This window comes from Chiloscyllium plagiosum, unplaced genomic scaffold (assembly GCF_037043375.1).
Source record: "Chiloscyllium plagiosum isolate Xiang-an unplaced genomic scaffold, Cpla_swu_hap1 HiC_scaffold_30, whole genome shotgun sequence".
In the NCBI taxonomy this organism is placed as follows: domain Eukaryota; kingdom Metazoa; phylum Chordata; class Chondrichthyes; order Orectolobiformes; family Hemiscylliidae; genus Chiloscyllium; species Chiloscyllium plagiosum.
In genome coordinates, this window is record NW_028270168.1 from 4,491,376 (window position 1) to 4,512,090 (window position 20,715).

General features: G+C 41.8%; 1 protein-coding gene across 6 annotated transcripts in view; it reads left to right on the forward strand.

Moving 5' to 3' along the window:
- Positions 1-20,715, forward strand: part of LOC122563474 (proto-oncogene tyrosine-protein kinase Yrk-like) — a 346,505-nt gene that overhangs the window by 100,978 nt on the left and 224,812 nt on the right. For 3 of the 6 annotated variants that reach the window (XM_087976674.1, XM_043717232.2, XM_087976676.1), the window contains exon 2: positions 19,360-19,533. The exons of the other annotated variants lie outside the window; for them this stretch is intronic. The gene's annotated coding sequence lies outside the window, so the exon portion shown is untranslated. The remainder of the gene's footprint in view (positions 1-19,359; positions 19,534-20,715) is intronic. 6 annotated transcript variants of the gene reach the window in all.

Genomic DNA, 20,715 nt, shown 5'->3' on the forward strand with positions numbered 1-20,715 from the left:
CAGTTTTCATCATTGAGTCTCCAATTGGCAGTAATATTGAAAAAGAATTCATTTTGTTGAAGTTTATTGGCTTGCACATATCAGTACAATTTGCAAGAATAACTTCGATGGGAGCATTAACATTTCTCTCACGTGAGAGCAGTAAGATGATTGGTTGGCAAGTGACCTCGGATTGGTGGAGCCATTACCATGGACAATGCAGGATAAATGTTGGTGTTCCCCTTGAATTGCTACTCTTACAAATTATTCTGATGAGTGTATGACGTAAAGCTTCAACAGAGTCTGTTTCTTTTCAGCAATTCTCAAGTTTTATCATACCAAGTAACTATTATAAGTAACGTATTGTTATCAGTCAGCTAATGGGCACACACCAGTTATTTGGAATCATTGGCCCAATGAAATATATCAATATATCAATTTATCTTATGACTGTATTGAAAAACAGTCACTTTTCTGATGTACGGGGTGACCTTCGTACCCATGGAATCGTTTTCTGAAATTTCAGTTACTCACGATTTACTGTGGGCTGAACATATAAAAGGGAACATTCCGGATCCAGGGACCGGGGGCTGCTGGGAAGTTACATTTCCCAATGAAATGAATGGGTTCACTCCTGTCTGCGGTTTCAGGTTTCTGCGGTAGATCCTGGAATGTATTCCCTGCAGGTACGGGGTTACTACTGTATTATAGAACATAGAACATAGAACATAGAAGAATACAGCGCAGTACAGGCCCTTGGGCCCTCGATGTTGCGCCGATCCAAGCCCACCTAAACTACACTAACCCACTATCCTCCATATACCTATCCAATGCCCTCTTAAATGCCCATAAAGAGGGAGAGTCCACCACTGTTACTGGCAGGGCATTCCATGAACTAACGACTCGCTGAGTGAAGAACCTACCCCTAACATCAGTCCTAAATCTACCCCCCCTTAATTTAAAGCTATGCCCCCTTGTAATACCCGACTCAATACGCGGGAAAAGGTTCATACTGTCGACCCTATCTAACCCCCTAATCATCTTGTACACCTCAATCAAGTCACCCCTAAACCTTCTTTTCTCTAGTGAAAACAGCCCCAAGTGCCTCAGTCTTTCCTCATACGATTTTCCTTCCATACCAGGCAACATCCTGGTAAACCTCCTCTGCACCCGTTCCAATGCCTCCACATCCTTCCTATAGTATGGCGACCAAAACTGCACACAATATTCCAGATGCGGCCGTACCAGAGTCTTATACAACTGCATCATGACCTCAGGACTCCGGAACTCAATTCCTCTACCAATAAAAGCCAGTACGCCATATGCCTTCCTCACCGCACTATTTACCTGGGTGGCAACTTTCAGAGATCTGTGTACATGGACACCAAGATCCCTCTGCTCATCCACACTACCAAGTATCCGACCATTAGCCCAGTACCCCATCTTTTTGTTATTCTTCCCAAAGTGAATCACCTCGCACTTAGCTACATTGAATTCCATTTGCCACCTTTCTGCCCAGCTCTGCAGCTTCTCTATATCCTGCTGTAACCTGCCACATGCTTCCTCACTGTCAACAACTCCTCCGACTTTCGTATCATCCGCAAACTTGCTCACCCAACCTTCTAACCCCTCTTCCAGGTCATTTATAAAAATGACAAACAGCAATGGTCCCAAAACAGATCCTTGCGGAACACCGCTAGTGACGGCACTCCATGAAGAAACTTTGCCATCAACTACTACCCTCTGTCTTCTTCCATCCAGCCAATTCCTAATCCAAACCTCCAACTCACCCTCAATGCCATATCTCCGTATTTTCTGCAGTAGCCTACCATGGGGAACCTTATCAAACGCCTTACTAAAATCCATATATACCACATCTACCGCTTTCCCCTCATCAACCTCCTTCGTCACCTTTTCAAAGAATTCAATAAGGTTTGTGAGGCACGACTTGCCCTTCACAAAACCATGCTGACTATCCTTGATCACATTATTCCTATCTAGATATGCATAAATCCTATCCCTTACAATTCTCTCTAAGACTTTGCCCACAACAGAAGTGAGACTCACCGGCCTATAGTTACTAGGGCTATCCCTACTCCCCTTTTTGAACAAGGGAACCACATTTGCTATCCTCCAGTCTTCTGGGACTACTCCTGTAGACAAAGAGGACATAAAAATCAAGGCCAATGGCTCTGCAATCTCCTCCCTTGCTTCCCAGAGAATCCTAGGATAAATGCCATCAGGCCCAGGGGACTTATCTATTTTCACCTTTTCCAGGATTTCCAACACCTCTTCTCTACATACCTCAAAGCCATCCATTCTACTTATTTGTGCCTCAGTATTCTCATCGACAACAATGCCCTGTTCCTGAGTGAATACTGAAGAAAAGTATTCATTCAGTGTCTCCCCAATCTCTTCCGCCTCCACACGCAACTTCCCCCTACTATCCTTGACTGGACCTATTCCTACCCTAGTCATTCTTTTATTCCTAACATACCTATAGAAAGCCTTAGGGTTTTCCCTAATCCTATCTACTAAGGACCTTTCATGTCCCCTCCTTGCTGCTTTTAGCTCTCTCTTCAGGTCCTTCCTGGCTACCCTATAACTCTCAATTGCCCCAATTGAACCTTCACGTCTCATCTTGAGATAGGCCGCCCTCTTCCATTTAACAAGGGATTCCAATTCCTTATTAAACCACGGCTCCCTCGCACGACCCTTTCCTTCCTGCCTGACAGGTACATAATTATCAAGGACACTCAATAGTTGCCCCTTGAACAAGTTCCACATATCATTTACACTCTTGCCTTGGAGTCTACTTTTCCAAGCCACACATCCTAAGTCATGCCTCACCGCATCATAATTTCCCTTACCCCAGCTATAATTCTTGCCCTGTAGTACACACTTATCCCTCTCCATCACGAGTGTAAAAATCACCGAATTATGGTCACTATCCCCAAAGTGCTCACCTACCTCTAATTCTAACACCTGGCCTGGTTCGTTACCCAGAACCAAATCCAGTATGGCCTCACCTCTTGTTGGCCTGTCTACATATTGTGTCAGGAAACTCTCCTGCACACATTGAACAAACACTGACCCATCTAACGAACTTGAGCTATAGCTTTCCCAATCAATATCAGGAAAGTTAAAGTCCCCCATAACAACCACCCTATTACTGTCACTCATCTCCTGAATCACCTTCCCAATCCTTTCTTCAATGATTCTAGGACTATTAGGAGGCCTGTAAAAGACTCCTAACAGGGTGACCTCACCTTTCCTATTCCTAACCTCAGCCCAAACTACCTCAGATGGCAAGTCCTCATCCATCGTCCTTTCCACCGCTGTAATACTATCTTTGACAAGCAATGCCACACCTCCCCCTCTTTTACCCCCACCTCTAAACCTACTAAAACATTTAAATCCCGGAACCTGCAACAGCCAATCCTGTCCCTGTTCTAGCCATGTCTCCGTAATAGCCACAACATCGAAGTCCCAGGTACCAACCAACACTGCAAGTTCACCTACCTTATTTCGTATACTTCTTGCATTGAAGTATACACACTTCAAGCCACTCCCCTGTTTACAGGCACCCTCCTTGGAAATTGATGCCATGTTCCTCACCTCCCTACACTCCAGGCCCTGCACCCTGAAGCTACAGTCTGGGTTCCCATGCCCCTGCCGAGTTAGTTTAAACCCCCCCCAAGAGCACTAGCAAACTTCCCCCCGAGGTTGTATCAAGAGAAAACAAATAACAATTTTACTGAGAGAATCGTCAGCATCAAATTCCAAGCTATTAATGGACTGTTGAACCCATTGTGTTTGTGTCCTCTCTGACAGAGAGAACCAGTCATTCCCATCATCTACTGTTCTCCCATTCGAGTGCTGATCTGTCTCTGCTTTGAAAGTTGCTATTGATTCTTTCTCACTGTTCTCTGAGGCAACACATTCCTAACGATAGCAACTCACTGCATAAAAGAAACCTCTCTTCCCCAAGTCCCAGATTCCCCCAATTCTATTAAAATCCCTTCATGAACTAAGTGCAGTACAAATGTTCCAACATATTAAAACAAATGGGTGTGGAATAAATAAACGTCTACAGTACAGTGACAGCACCCAGAGGTGACGGGCATAATCTGAAACTGGGCTTTCTTCTTCACAGCTTTTACAAAGCTTCTTTCCCATTTCTCAGTTATGAAACTGAATCAGTTTTGACATTCGTCCTAACTCTGTCTTTATTCTGGACTTGGAGAATTCCCATTTTTTTTAGACTTTTTTAGATTTCAGTTTGAACTCAGTGTTTAGGACCAGTGTTGGAATTGTTGTTTATAAATTCAAAGTGATTACCAAAAGCCATACTTTGTGCAGCTTGTTGATTCAGTCATGAAACATATGATAAGTTTTATTCCTTTTGAAACCTGGCTTTGATGCAGAGGATTACTGAGGAAGGGTCAATCAACATATGACAATGCTGCTCCTTTAACAAGGTTATGCTGTCCTTGTTTTTTTTTCCAGAGAAGTTGTAAAAGTAACGATTCTGAAATGTCTGAGTGGAACCAACAGATACTACCTCCAGCAAAAGGCTTTCAAGTCTAAAACAAAATCACTGTACAATGAAAGGGGAGCGGCCAGTTCTCCCAGCTCAGCGTTTCTCTGGTTTGGGTCTGGTCTTGGTTTGAGCAGGCAGAGTTGTGAAGCTGCTGGACCTAAAGAAGCAGGTCCATGCTGATCCTCCATCTCTCTGACATCTCTCCTGTAAGAGCCTGGGTTTGATTTTTCTTTTTGTGACAGGGTTGTTTATGGGGATTGTTGCAAGTATTTAGAACAACATCATTAAGTTAGGACAATCTGTTGGGTTTTCAGATAGGTTAAGTTATTCTGCATTCTGTTTTCTTTTGTATGTATTTCATTCGGTAATCTGCAAATAAATTCTGTTTTGCTTAAAGCTAAGTGCTTGAGCCTAGAATATCCCTCCTAGAATATTCACTTTATACCTGCTTAAAACAACTGGCAAAGTTGGGGTCCTGCTACTTTCTCAAAATGTCTTGAGGGGGTCTGGCCTGGTCCATAACAAACATGGAATGTTAAGTCTGATTTCTCTCCTTACATGCTGCCAGACCTGCTGAGCTTTTTCAGCAATTTCTGCTTTTGTTTCAGGGGATGACGATCTGCGTTTCCATATCCCAAGTCCTTTGGTGTCTGCAAAGAAAGAATAACCAAAATTGATGGTGGGGACGGTTCAACTGGTTACCCTCTGGGTCACAGGGCTCTGGGTTCAATTCTGTGACACCACAGCATAAAGATCCAGGCTGATATGCCAGTGCAATACTCCGGAAATGCTACATTGTCAAGATGCTGTTATTTAAGTGAGAGTTAACCATGACCCCTTTTGTGCCATCAGGGGATGTGCAGAACGGTTTTCCCTATGTCCTACGGTCAAAGTTTACCCCTTAATTAGCATCATTTAAACAGATGATCTGATCAGAATCAGATTGTTGTTTGTGGAAATTTGCTGCACAGAAATTGGCTGCTGAGTTTCCTACAGTGTCTGCACTTTATTGTGAAACACAATTCATTCAAAAGGACCTCACCGTAAGGCACTTTGGGATGTCCTATGGTCAGAAAGATTGCTATAGAAATGTACCTACCTTACAAAGCATGCATTTCTTTCAGTTTTTTTTATCAACAACGGTGTTGATGTGACAGCAGCTCACTGCTGCTGCCTTCAAACCCTCGGGGCTCCAGAGGGAGAGAGCAATGGAATTGGAAGATACTCCTCCTGCCTTCCACCACCCCCACCCCTGCCCTGAGCTGTGTCAGGGTGTCCTCCCACCTGTAAAGGAATCTCATTAACCTTCCTCAAAATTAGAAAGCTCACGGCATAAACAGCAGTTTGCACCTTGGCTCTCGCTGTATCTGGTCAGGATTACTGTGCCCTGCTGTTGTTCTGTTGGTGGAGAACATTTGTGTTTCAAAGCTTGAGATTTACTGACTGAAGCTGCCCTGTTTACTCACTGCTCCTTTTACATGCGCACAGCTTTTAAATATAAGCAGCTGCAGGATAAGCTATTGTTTTTATAATAAGTTCAAAAGCCAGAAGAAAGGGTCTTTGACAGCAATGTTTTTGATCACAGGGACCACTGGTAACACTGTATAACCTAAAGAGGATTTCACCTTTTCCCTGATAGTTATTGTTCAACACAAATGCATACTGTGCATCCTGTACACATCGGGGGACACTTGCATTTCATTTCGATCTAACATGCTTGGGAGATTTGCAGCTGCAATACCTTGCTGAAGCAATAGCTAAATGAATTATGTATCTTTCTATCAGCATGACTTGCCCTGCTCTGTCCGTGGATTTGACCCTTCATCAGTTGCGTGTCCTGTGCAGCAACAGTGACTGTGAACATCCTCCAATATCAGACAGAGGAAACAGTCAGCTTTGCAAACTCCATTTTGACTCAGACTGCTGCAAAGATGGAGGGAAGCTCTGCCAAAGAAGTAAAGATGAGTCAGTGACCATTGAACATCCAGGCCCTGTATTTTGGGAGCACTAGCTCCTGGACCATGATACCATGGCTACAGCATGAGCAGAAAGTTATCAGGGAGCTGAGTGTTTTGAGAAGGAGTTTCTGAATAGCGAGTGACATTGCAGGATGGGTTGGTGGCTGAGTGGAGGTGGATAAGGAAGACCAGGACTGAGAGGCTCACTGACCCCAATGTAGACTCGGAGAGAGCACTCCACATTCACCAGGACTATAAAGAATCCTTTCCAAAACATCAGTAGGTGACTCTTGCTGCTCACTCTGCTGACTCCACATAAGTTTTACAATACCCCTTGGACTGAAAATTGATTCATGATTTTACAACATTTGGAAAACTCCTGCTTTCCTCTTTGGACAGGCCACGTGTATAATTCTGGAGCCTTTGATGCTATTCGGAGGAGGAAGTCAGCATAGTCCTACCAGGATGCTCTCTCAGTACAGAGAAACGATTAGTGGTGGGTTTAACCTGAGGGTCAGGCAACGGGAGAGGTTGAGACGGAGAGTCCCTCATGGTAACCTCAGCTGGTGTGGGAATTGAACCCACACTGTTGGTGTGACTGATGAAGGGCTTTTGCCCGAAACGTCGATTTTGCTGCTCTTTGGATGCTGCCTGTACTGCTGTGCTCTTCCAGCACCACTAATCCAGAATCTGGTTTCCAGCATCTGCAGTCATTGTTTTTACCTCACTGTGCATCCAGCCAACTGAACGAATCAAGGCCAGGAGCCTATGCTATTACTATAATATGAAAGAATTCTGTAATCCACTCCCATCACGCGTGTTGAATATTTCATCTGCAAGCAGTAATACCCCTTTAAAATAAGAGCTCCACAAATGTACTTTCTGACTCACACCTATAGAACATAATAGAACAAATCAAGTGAGACTGGATGTTTAATAGACCAAGGTAGCTGGGGATGGCCTGAGTTAATTAGTAATGTCTGCGCTGTGGATCTGGCACTGTTTTGAAATGAGTTTGTTTAATAAGTGAGGTTGAAGCAGTGTTAATTCATTCCGCTCTGTGACATGTTGTCTGAAACACTTTCTTTGCTTATTCCCTTATAGCTGCTGACCAGTTCTCTAACTGTGTTTTGGTTTTGTTTGTTACTTAAATGTGATATTTTTAAATTTGGGAGGCTGACACCAGGAACGATGCTATCACTGCTTACCATAACAAAGGAAGATGGAGTTTTAATTGATGCAATGGTATGGAATTGTGTTGTATACATTTTCCAAACTACCTGATCGTTAATATACAGCTCTATAACAGCCTCCTGGCTCAGAACTAGGGACAGTACCACCGTGTCACAAGAGCCCTTGGAATAGTGTCCCATTTGGGGTGTTTAAAGTCTAATTTAGACATGCCATGCAATAAGTTTTATATTGTCATTAATTCTACACAGCAGTACTGGAGAGATGAATTTAACAGGGATGATTTCCTGTATTTATGCAAAAGCATTAAAAAAATTAAATTTCTAAAAGTTAAGAACATTACGGTGACAATTTGCACAGAACTAAGAAGGAGAACAACAGCCCATGTGGTCACAATAATCAGTCAGTTTATGATGACGAGATATTATGACAGAAGACTGCTGCTTCATTGCTTAGACTTCTCTTCTGGTAACAAAGGGAAAGGAAAGATACAAAATGATTGAACATTGGATGGGAATGTTAGTGATTCCCTCAGTCCCTGGAGTTAATGTGGCTACAGGAAGATAATCCAATACTAATTCTGCTTCTGTTTTGCTTATGTCAACATGCATGCTAACCACAGTATTCTGTCAATGTCGATACTGTTAGGGCCAGACCTGGCATTCTGATGAAGAAAATGGAGTAGTGTAGAGATGAAGCTGTGAATATTTTCTTTGGCAAGCTGGGAATTTGTGTTGCAGACGTTTCGTCTCCTGTCTAGGTGACATCCTCAGCGCTTGGGAGCCTCCTGCGAGGCGCTTCTGTGATCTTTCCTCCGGCATTTGTAGTGGTTTGAATCTGCCGCTTCCGGTTGTCAGTTCCAGCTGTCTGCTGCAATGGTCGGTATATTGGGTCCAGATCGATGTGCTTATTAGTTGAATCTGTGGATGAGTGCCATGCCTCTAGGAATTCCCTAGCTGTTCTCTGTTTGGCTTGTCCTATAATAGTAGTGTTGTCCCAGTCGAATTCATGTTGCTTGTCATCTGCGTGTGTGGCTACTAAGGATAGCTGGTCGTGTCGTTTTGTGGCTAGTTGGTGTTCATGGATGCGGATCGTTAGCTGTCTTCCTGTTTATCCTATGCAGTGTTTTGTGCAGTCCTTGCATGGGATTTTGTACACTACATTGGTTTTGCTCATGCTGGGTATTGGGTCCTTTGTTCTGGTGAGTTGTTGTCTGAGAGTGGCTGTTGGTTTGTGTGCTGTTATGAGTCCTAGTGGTCGCAGTAATCTGGCTGTCTGTTCGGAAATGCTCTTGATGTATGGTAGTGTGGCTAGTCCTTTGGGTTGCGGCATGTCCTCGTTCTGCTATCCGAAACGACACGACCAGCTATCCTTAGTAGCCACACACGCAGATGACAAGCAACATGAATTCGACTGGGACAACACTACTATTATAGGACAAGCCAAACAGAGAACAGCCAGGGAATTCCTAGAGGCATGGCACTCATCCACAGATTCAACCAATAAGCACATCGACCTGGACCCAATATACCGGCCACTGCAGCGGACAGCTGGAACTGACAACCGGAAGCGGCAGATTCAACCACTACAAATGCCGGAGGAAAGATCACAGAAGCGCTTCACAGGAGGCTCCCAAGCACTGAGGATGTCACCTGGACAGGGGACGAAACGTCTGCAACACAAATTCCCAGCTCGGCGAACAGAACCACAACAATGAGTACCCGAGCTACAAATCTTCTCACAAACTTTGAATTTTCTTTGGCAGTTTGTCCCCTTGTAGGATTGTGCTGGAAAAAAAGATTGTTGACACCCCACGTTGGAAATTGGGATCTCTGTAGCTAGTGGGCAAGGTTACCTTGTGTTTTGTCATTACTGAAGGAATCAGTCCATTCCCACCAGTCCACTCTATATTTTCTAGAACATGGTCAGTTTGCATCTCTTGTGCTTTGTGGAAGTGACTCCCATTCCATGTCTCTGTTTGAGGATGTAAAACTGGTATATCTCCCACACTGATTCAATGGGTGACTTCAATTTAATTTAAAGCTCTCACCATAGAAGGATTCCACATACAATCTGCATGCTTCATGATTGGATAAACTAATCGTAAGCTATAACGCAGATATTTTTGCTGCAATCCCAAAGATTCCTGAATAGGAACCCTCCCTCCTTGGATTTTACAATGAGCCTACAGGTTTGGTTAAGAATCTACCTACACAATTTAAAGCTTTCTCATTGGTCCCTTTTATTGGTAACTCACAAGACAGAGCATATTGTGGAACTGATTGTCATCTCCCATTGGTCTTGCAATTTATCAATTCCCTAAGATTGTGTTATTTTGGGAGGTTTAAAATGGGTGTACATTTTGCTGAGGAAACAGTACATGCCATTCAAGTTGTATTGCCACTTGCATCTTGGAGTGGTGATTTAGGGATTGCAATGAGGTCAGCCAGGTAGACCTCATAGAAGCTGAGATCCTAATTGAGTGTGTTAATCTGGTCCAATCAGGGAGTCCTTCCTGATAGATCGTGGGCTGAAGGGCCTGTTCTGTGCTGTACTGTTCTAGATATAAACAGGAGTGTCAGAGGTTCAGCTCACTCTGAGAGCTGACTCTGAGGGAGTTGGGCCAGTGTCAAGTACTATACACGTGTGAATAAAGGGTGACTTGATGATGGGTTTCCAACCTCTGGGAAGTTATTTCAGGTTACGCTCATAAACCAACCGTAGGTTAGATGTTTGGGAAATGATTGTGTTAATGGCCATTTGTGAAACTTGTTGCAACGGTTTACTTTCCCAAGAGGTTTACATCAGAGACCCCCAGGTTCCAGAGTGTATACTGACAGAATATTCCCCTTGTCACACCCTGTGTGACAACTATCCCCAGAAGGGTGGGTTCTGGGAAGAATTTATGGAAGACTGTATGATCACCACAGACAGAAGCTTATAGGGCCCTGAATGATGTGGGTGATGGAGAAAAGTCTGGGAGAATCAAATGAGAAATTTGGAAAGGTCTTTTGCAATGCTGGGAGCAATTTGTTGCGTTTTCCAATAGATTTCTGGGTGTTGAGATCAGAGTCTTGCCAGGGAGCGGTGAGAAGCTGGCAATTCCAGCTCACCACTTGCTCTTCCACCATCTTGGACACCAACATCTCAGGGCATTCTTCCACGTAGCAGCTGCATACTCTCCACATGCACAGACCTTGCCCATGGACAGGGGGTGGGTGTGGGGTAAAGGTAGCCTGATGCAGATGCAAAATAAAAACCAAAAGAACTGCAGACGCTGGAAATCAGGAATGAAAACATAAATTGTTGGAAAAACTCAGCAGGTCTGGCGCCACCTGAAGAGAGAAATCAGAGTTAATGTTTTGGGTCCAGTGAGTCTACTTTAGAACTCAGTTCTCCTCAGAATCTCTGTGAAACTTGATGGAAGTGGCATTTTGCCCTCTGTTACCTTGAGCTGACATTCTGCCGCAGTTAGAATCTGGGATTGTGTGTCTTCTTACATGTTCTCATGCTCCTACATCGCGGGACACCTTGGATCACATCCTAAGCAAACATATAGTCTTTCTATTTTGCCCTTTGAATTCTGTGCAGGTAATTGTTGCAGGAGTTTAATCTATCATTTACTGAGGATTCAGCCTCATCTGCTGAAACAGGTCTTCTGGCTTTCTGTATTTGGTTAGCAGTTCAGGGATATACCTGCCACAATAAATTGGGGAGGGGAGCAGTCAATCTCTTCGCAACTTTTCAAAGAGATGATACTTTCTTGCAGATCATGCTTGTTTATGATGTTCTTTTGATGAGCCCTTTTCTGGAGAACTATTGAAAGGAGAGAATCAGTAATGAATTGGAAATCCAACGCTTTATTCAATAAGATCAGGCTGATCCTAGGGCTAGTTTTGTTGCTTGCTCAGAATTGTTGCTTTTAATTTCCTATTAAAAGATTCCACACTAAGGCAGAAGATTTCCATTCATTTTTGTCTGAGAACATAAACTAGCTGTGCTAAAATAAATAAACTCAGAAACCGAAACTAAAATCACCCAACCAATTGAAACCAGGACTTTTTCCTTTTTATTTCCATTCATTTTCATAGATGCCTGCTATATAGTGCCTTTTAATGAAACTTATAGAAAACTATTTTCTTGTATTTAAAATCCCAAATGCCACCTGAACTTTCTTAAGACATTGCTGTTTAATTGGCTGATATGATATTGGAATGCTTTGTACCTCAGGACTTCAGTGTCTTTGAGAACCCAGTTCCAGAGCATATTGCTGGTGGTTGCACTGATGAGCATTGAAAACAAGTTCAGAACACAATGAAAAATAATGGAATCGCAGATTAATGGCACAGTGAATTGAAGGAAGCAAATATATTTCTATGTTAAAAAATGAGCCTTCACTCGAAAGTATCTGATATGTTTTATTTGTTCTTCAATCACTGAGCAATCCCAGAGGAAGGGTCCTTAATTTCTGCATTGAGCCAGACTAAGCTGGAAATCTTTAAACATAAATAGAATCTAGGAAATCTAATCCAGAAACTCATTAATTCATACCTAAAGAACATTATGGGGATTTGATAAACTGAAAAGACATTTTTGCAAACAACCAATTTTGACAGTATTTTGATTGTTCAAAAAGATTATCAACATCTTCATCAAGATCACATAACTCCTCTCTGATTTTGCATTTCCATTGTGATACTAACATTGGGGACGTGGCTAATTCTGCTGGTTCAATGTTAAAACCGATTAATTTGCATGCCCTCAGCATCTTTCTTCCTGGCAACATGCCATAAATTAATCTGAAATTGATCAGGCTGTAAATACCACTCAATAATTGTCAACTTTAAATCTATCTTTGGTAATAAATGGAAAAAGTCCTGGTTTCAATTGGGTGGGTGATTTTAGTTTCGGTTTCTGAGTTTATTTATTTTAGCACAGCTAGTTTATGTTCTCAGACTAAATGAGTACACAGTCAGCTAAGAGCAGAACAAAATGGGAAGTGGAGTGGGTAGTGAACTCTGTTAATGCAGAGAAATAATTTGACATGTTTCCGAAAAAAGGCACCACAGATGGAGCTACCCCCACTGGGAGCCAAGGTCAGCACTGTGTTGGTCATCATACTTCAGTGTAATTGTAGAGTCAGCTCCTGGCACCTGCTGCACTCTACAATCATTCACAAAACTTGAGGGCATGCTGCCCTTGATAATAGTGGCACTCTGCCAGGTGGGCATTAGGAACACCCATCGAATGGCTCGATCCATTATCAGGTCAGATACCTTTCAGTCAAAGATGAGGCATGGGTTGCTGAAATCCTTAGAACATAGAACATAGAACTGTACAGCACAGAACAGGCCCTTCAGCCCACGATGTTGTGCCGACCATTGATCCTCATGTATGCACCCTCAAATTTCTGTGACCATATGCATGTCCAGTAGTCTCTTAAATGTCCCCAATGACCCTGCCTCCACAACTGCTGCTGGCAACGCATACCATGCTCTCACAACTCTCTGTGTAAAGAACCCGCCTCTGACATCCCCTCTATACTTTCCTCCAACCAGCTTAAAACTATGACCCCTCGTGTTAGCTATTTCTGCCCTGGGAAATAGTCTCTGGCTATCGACTCTATCTATGCCTCTCATTATCTTGTATACCTCAATTAGGCCCCCTCTCCTCCTCCTTTTCTCCAATGAAAAAAGTCCGAGCTCAGTCAACCTCTCTTCATAAGATAAGCCCTCCAGTCCAGGCAGCATCCTGGTAAACCTGCTCTGAACCCTCTCCAAAGCACCCACATCTTTCCCATAATAGGGCGACCAGAACTGGACGCAGTATTCCAAGTGTGGTCGAACCAAAGTTTTATAGAGTTGCAACAAGATCTCACTACTCTTAAACTCAATCCCCCTGTTAATGAAAGCCAAAACACCATATGCTTTCTTAACAACCCTGTCCACATGGGTGGCCATTTTAAGGGATCTATGTACCTGCACACCAAGATCCCTCTGTTCCTCCACACTGCCAAGAATCCTATCCTTAATCCTGTACTCAGCTTTCAAATTCAACTTTCCAAAATGCATCACCTCGCATTTATCCAGGTTGAATTCCATCTGCCACCTCTCAGCCCATCTCTGCATCCTGTCAATGTCCTGCTGCAGCCTACAAAAGCCCTCTATACTGTCAACGACACCTCCAACCTTTGTGTCGTCTGCATCCTTCAATCCCCTCATCCAAGTCATTAATAAAAATTACAAACAGTAGAGGTCCAAGGACAGAGCCCTGTGGAACACCACTCACCACTGACTTCCAGGCAGAATATTTTCCTTCTACTACCACTCGCTATCTTCTGTTGGCCAGCCAATTCTGTAGCCAGACAGCTAAGGTTACTCTGTTCCGTAGACAGAGAAGAGGCAATGGTGAGCTCCCAATTTCCATTTGTTCATTTGTTACAGTCTGTGATTTGCAAACATTGCAATATTTTGTTTAAGAGCCGAGAAAAGAACAGTTTTATGAAGGAATCTTCTTATTTTAATTCTGCAGTGAACCTTTCGGTCCCACAAAGTGTTATGAGTCATTATGATTCTCTACCCCAGAGAGTTGCGGAAGTTCAGACTTTGAATATGGTTAAGACAGAGACTGACTGACAGATTCATGGAGACCAGGGCAGTCTAACCAAATGGGGATAGTGCAGGAGGGTAGAATTGTTGACAGAAGGTCACCTGTAGACTTATTGAATGGCAGATCACAACCAAGACGTCAAATAGACCCCTGCAGATTCTGATTCTTTTGTCTGTCTATATTTCAAGAACAAAATAGAAAAAGTCAAAAACACTTCCATTTAATGTCTCTGGGCATTTTAAAAACCTTTCTGCTTGTTGGTTTTCCACATGAATTCATTCCAAACCTAGTTTCCTGTGACATCAGGAGATTTGCCATTTACCTTCTATGTGCAGTCCTTTTATGAACTGGTCACCTTTCAGAAGAGTAAATGTGGGATGAGCACTGTATATATGACTCAAAATAGTGGACCTAAAGGAACCTTTTACTGGTTTGAAGCTTTGTGTATATAGATAGATAGAGAATGTAGGACACAGACATCTTAGTGGCTTCACATGTCAAAACTCTTGGATTATTTTTGCTTCCATCACAGGCCATGACTGAGGTACAGCCTGTTATGGATTATTTTCAGTTAGAACTTCAAACCAATATTTATACATGACCTATAGGCTCTTTGACATTTTATTTAGTGAATACTGAGTTATTTGCTGCAAGTGTTACTGATCTGCTTGTTTCTGGTATATATACTCTGCTTTTCACTTTCCTAAAAAGGGACACTTTGATAAATCACATTGCAGACTTGTACCGTGTTAATTTTCAGTTCCATGAGCTGTTGCGAGATGTGTTTCCCATACAACTAGCTGTGCGGCAGGGGTAGGCAGCACTTTGGCAGAGGTTGAATCTGTGAGGATCCAGAGTGGAAGGGCCAATGTGGAAAGGCTTAACTATCAACATTACTCTCACTCGGTCCAGACTCTCTCCAGGGTTACCTCTCAGGCACCTAGACAGTGGCCTCACTCTCTCCAAGTGAGATATTCAGATTGGCCCCAACCTGCTGGCTTCCCTTATGGAAGAACTTCTCTTTTTTTGAACATGGTGTTACTGCTAATGGTTTTAAACATGGCCTACATTCCACATCACCCCCAGGTATCATGGTGCTGAGCTGTTTGAGAATTGCTGCTACCATATAGCAACAAACACAGAGAATACTGGAGAAACTCACCAGGTCTAGCAGCATCTGTGGAGAGAGGAACAGAGATAACATTTTGAGTCCGGTTTGACCCTTCTTCCCAAGTAAAAGATATTGGAAAAAGAGTGTATTTTTACACATTTCACAGAGAAGAAGGCCAAGTTCAAAAGACAAAGGGGTTGTTACTAATGGAGAACAAAGGAAATGTTAGAATGCTGTGAAATGAAGTAAATTGCCCTCCAAGTGCAATGTAAACGAGACGCAAAAAAGACATGACTGTTGGGGGAGGGGGCAGGCAGGTTTGAGAAGAAGAATGTAAGAAAAATGCGGAACAGTCATAAGCTAGTAGGTTTCTGAAGTTGTGCAATTCAGTATTGAGACCTGGAAGCTGTACAGTGTCTCAGTGGAGAATGAGGTGATGTTTCTTGAGTTTATGTTGTGCTTCATTGGGACATTGTAACAGATCCAGGACAGAAATGGTAGTGTGAGAGCACAGTGGATTACTGCTGATACACTGTGTAGGTGCAGAACAGAATTATTTTTGCTGATATGTTGGTGGACTCTTTGAATGTTTCTTCCTGAGAAGCCGTGGCTCTGGGTGATTGATGATGGCCACTGGTCCTTGTAAACATTCTCCAGGTATTTATTTGCAAAGTGTCAAGCAAGGCGAGCATTTGGAGTGGGAGTATTAATGACATGCAGGAAAATTTCATCAATCAGAGCAACCCTTCAATATTTCCACTGTATGTTGGTCTGAATGTTTGTGATGACGTTGCAAGTTGCGCCAGCCAAAGATCAAGTGGAATTGTTTTTAAGAGCTTTTATCTCAGCAAACTCTCAGTAATTGCGTTGGGAGCTGGCAGTGGGGAGTATGTAACTGCAAGGCTTTGAAATGTTTCTGTAAAATACTGAGGATGGTAGGTTTCTGAGAATGTTAATTTGTTAAAAACTTCGGAATTGCAATGTAAGTGCAACCATTTAGAGCTGAACAAGTTGGAATGGTTGAATTTCTGCAGTAATTAATTTCACTTGAAATTGATTCAAACCTTACAGCTACTTTGATCTGAAGAAATTATTACAAAGCATTGAAACTGCACATGATGTGATTCAGGCTAACTGTGATTGGGCACCTTTGAACTCGGTCAAAAGTCATGTTGAATAGCTGCTCTATGATTTGTCAGGGTGAGAATTCCATTCTGTCTCTACACCACAGCGCGTGGGGGGATCGCCATTGTCAATTGATCGCTGTCAGCTTCTCTACAGAGAAACTGGATGTGGTTTTCTATAAACAAATGACAGAGAAGGACAATCAGTGTGTTAGCACAGCATCATAAAGACATTGGATATAGTTCAGTGTGAAACAGGCACTCAAACGAGTAGAAAGCCACACAGAATGCTTTGGTTTTAATGAGCTATGGTGGGGGTGGTTTCAATGTGTTATGCTAGGGTGCAGGAAACACAGCCAGTGTTCCTTTTCCTCAACATTATCCAATGGTTTCTAAATTGAAAGACACATGATTTGAGCAAGAACAGATCGTGGTATTCTTTACTGTTAGACAATACATTTTTTTCCATTGGTTTTCGAGATACAGGCAATGTTTAATAACTATCCTTGCTTCCACAAAGAGTTGATAATCTCCTGTTCAATGAAGTGAGATGTAATAGTTTCCCATGATGGATGTTGGTGTGTGATTTACATCAGGCAGTTTTTATGATGCATCCTCTAATATTCTATGTGTAAGAGAAGTCTTTTGATGGATAAAGTCAAACTCCAATGTTTGTTTGTTTCCTTGATATGCAACAGTACAGAACAGGATTGCATTTGTGACTATATAAAGATATTTTTTATGAAAGTGTATCTTTGAAATAACAAAAAAAATGCCAGGTTTGCAGAGTCCAATTTCATGTTGGAATTTGAACTAGTGGCCTCAAAGATGTTAGTCGAGAATGATAAACACCAGAGGGTTTACATCTCAGTCATATCTCTCAAATTCTGAAAAAGAACTAGAAACATTCATCTTAAAGTCCAGTATGAGACAATATGACTGATTCTCTTTTTCAAAGCTTGAGGTCAAGGCTGGAGAGGATGACTCCAAACAAATTGAAATAAAATAATAAAATACCAACAGGAATTTACCTGTTAGATTGTTTGTTAATAATTTCCGTCTGATCAAAGCAACTGTAAGGTTTGAATGAATTTCAGGTGAAATAGATCATAGCAGGAATGAAACCATTTGAAATTGTTCAGCTCCAAATGCCTGCGCGTATATTCCCATTCAGAAGTTCTCATAAACATTACCAGAAACCTGCAGTCTCCAGTACTCTGCAGAATCATTTCAAAACCAGACAATGTACATTTTCAAAATTCTTAATGCTCCTTAATCTGACAATTTAATCTGATTAACAATGAACATGTGACAATGCTCAGAGTACATTTTTTTCCCTCTTTGTTTTCAATTTTTAGAACTGTCTAACTTCTCATTGCATTCATAGAAAGTAAATATTAACCCCACTGTGAATAGTAAACACTTACATCTTCATTTTCAGGCTTTCAATTATCCATTAGTCACTTTTACTTTCCCTTTAGTTTACTGTATCTATTTTATCCTGTTTACTGTCTCCTTGACAACTTAATGATCAAAACATTTTGAATAGTTACTGTATTGCACTGTCCATCTCTGATCTCTTCTGGCAGCTTGTAGCATTTGGTACATTTCAAAGCTGATTTTAGTTTGAGTTTTCTGTAAACACGAGATTATATTCTGGGTCGCTCATTTTCCTCCAATTGCTAATCTCGCTACAAATGCTGAAAAATCTGAAATTGAAATGGAGAACCCTGGATCTAGATTGCCAGTTCACTTGCATTGGAAGAATCTTGACAATAGATATTGACTGGAAATCGTAACCTATTTTTACTAATTTTGGATGTTTTTATTGCTGTTCTGGGTCCCTATCACTACTTTTATGGAGTAATGTGTTTATTATATTCCTGTTCTTTTCTTATTTGAAAATATATAAGTTGAAACTAAATCATAATCCAGTTTGGCACAACCTTTAATTCCACCACAGCAGATGTTAAAATTTAGCTCAATGTAATTTAGAATTAAAAACTCATTTAATGGCAACCTTGTCATTTCTGTTTGTTGTAAAAACTCATATGTTTCACGAATGCCTTTTAAGGAAGGAAATCTGCTGTCTTTACTCAGTCTGGCCTGGATGTGACTCTCAACCCATAGCAATATGGTTGACTCTTAACTGCCCTCTGGTAATGGCCTAGTGAGACATTCAGGGTAAATGTGTAGGTAACAAATGTTAGCGTTACCAGCGATGCCCACTTCCCATATACGATTTTTTTTAAAAACGTGTCTTTGGAAGAAAATGAAGTTATTCCTTTCTCTGTATGAAAACAATTGCCTTAATCCTCATGGGAAGAGAAATCAGAAGAAGATGCTACCCACCAGAGAGCAAGGTCCCCCAAGAACAAACAAACAGCAACATTGGGTATTTCATGTGATCAACGTCTTCCACAATTTGCAAAAGCTCATATAAACTCAAACCTGTATAGTCCGGATCTAATAATTTCCTCCCATTGTGGTTGATGTTTAATGGAGACCATGTAGCTGCCTGCAACATCACCTGACAGGAAAATCACCGACTACATGTATTTATAGCAAAATGGCGCACAGAAAAATAATGTAAGGCAGAAGGTTATGCACCAATTTAATTTCTGCTATAAACATTTAAGCCCTAAATTTTAGGATAGCATTGAAAGAAGGGTTGTTCCCTGACTTCCATTGGGTGAGTACTTTCAGCTGTTGATGTCTCACTGAAATAGGTGGCACTTGAATTTGAAATCCATGATACATGTAAGCTTTAAGGACACTGCTTTTTGAAATCACATCCATTTCTTTGGAGGTAATAATGTTTATCAAGGTTTCTTTTCTCTTCAGTCATTCATTGGAAGTGATCATCTGTGGTTCGGCCAACATTTACTGCCTCTCCCTGATTGTCCTGGAAGTTGGTGGTGAGACATCTTCTTGAACAGTTTGAACCAGTGAGACGCACACTGTTATTAGGAGGGGAATTCCAGAAATTTGGCTCTGCGACAGTGAACGAATGGCAAGGTATTTTGCAGCCTGGGTGCTCTGTAATTTGGAGGGGAAATTTGGAATTCATGGTGTTTTTGTGCATCTTTTGATCTTCAATATGTTGGGTTTGAGGTTTTGACCAGTGCTTGGTGATTGGCTGCAGTGTGTTGTTTGATTGCCATTGAATGACATGACATTTTGCCCTTAAACAGCAGTGACAGGTTGAAGGTTTATTGGATAATGGAGCTTTGTCTGCCGAAGTGGCTTGAGAACTGTTCTCTCCCACTGTTTAACTTGAGAATGTTTGAAATCTACACAGTAAAACTCCCTCTATTGAGAAACAATTAAAACGCCTCTGAATTCATCCATGAAAATGGCAAGGTTACAATTTTATAACTTCTATTGCCCGAGATCTCCAGGGGATACTTAGAGGTCTTCTTCAGATATCTAACAGTGGGGAAGGTTACTTCAAGTGTGGTCAGTTGCTTGAATCCGCAGGATACTTTCAATGCAATACAAAGGACAGTTCTTGAAGACACCTACAGTTAGGACTAGCAGATGCCGTTTTCGATTGAGTTACCCTTGTTATACAAAATCAAAGATGATGATTTCTCTATTTTTGTCTGTCATATCTTGCTAAAGGCAGCTGCCCCAGTTGATATTGGAAGCTTGCCATTCACTCAGGAAGGTGCAGGCCGGAAACAGATGGTTTTTAGCTTTACCTTCCTGCAGGAGGATAATGCAAGGGAATAGAATGTTCAAGGTTTGCACTGAGGGGCAAAACTGTTCTGTGAGGGAAAATATCTCCCAGTTGGGAGCAGGAAAGCAAAAGAAAGTCATAAAAATCAGCTATGAGCAGCATCTGTTTGACTGCAGTTATGGAGCTCGTAAAATTTAATTTTATGGAGATGTGTGCAGATCAAATCCCTTGCTGTCTGTTCCTCTCCCTTACCAATGCCCAGTTACTTATTTGACTGCTCTGAACTCACTTATCAGCATATTAATTCTTGAGATAAAATGTCTTTATAGATGGAATTCAGGTCTGTTTTTAACTACCCAGAAACATTATGACATGGCCTGGGGTTTAAATGTGGCCCAAAGAGTAGGGACACTACGACAGATCCATGGCTGTTTTTATGCTTTGTTTAATCCATACCCTAATAATTAACCAACAGGCTGCAATCTAATTAACCTGTGTTAAAAAGAGTAACAGCTTTG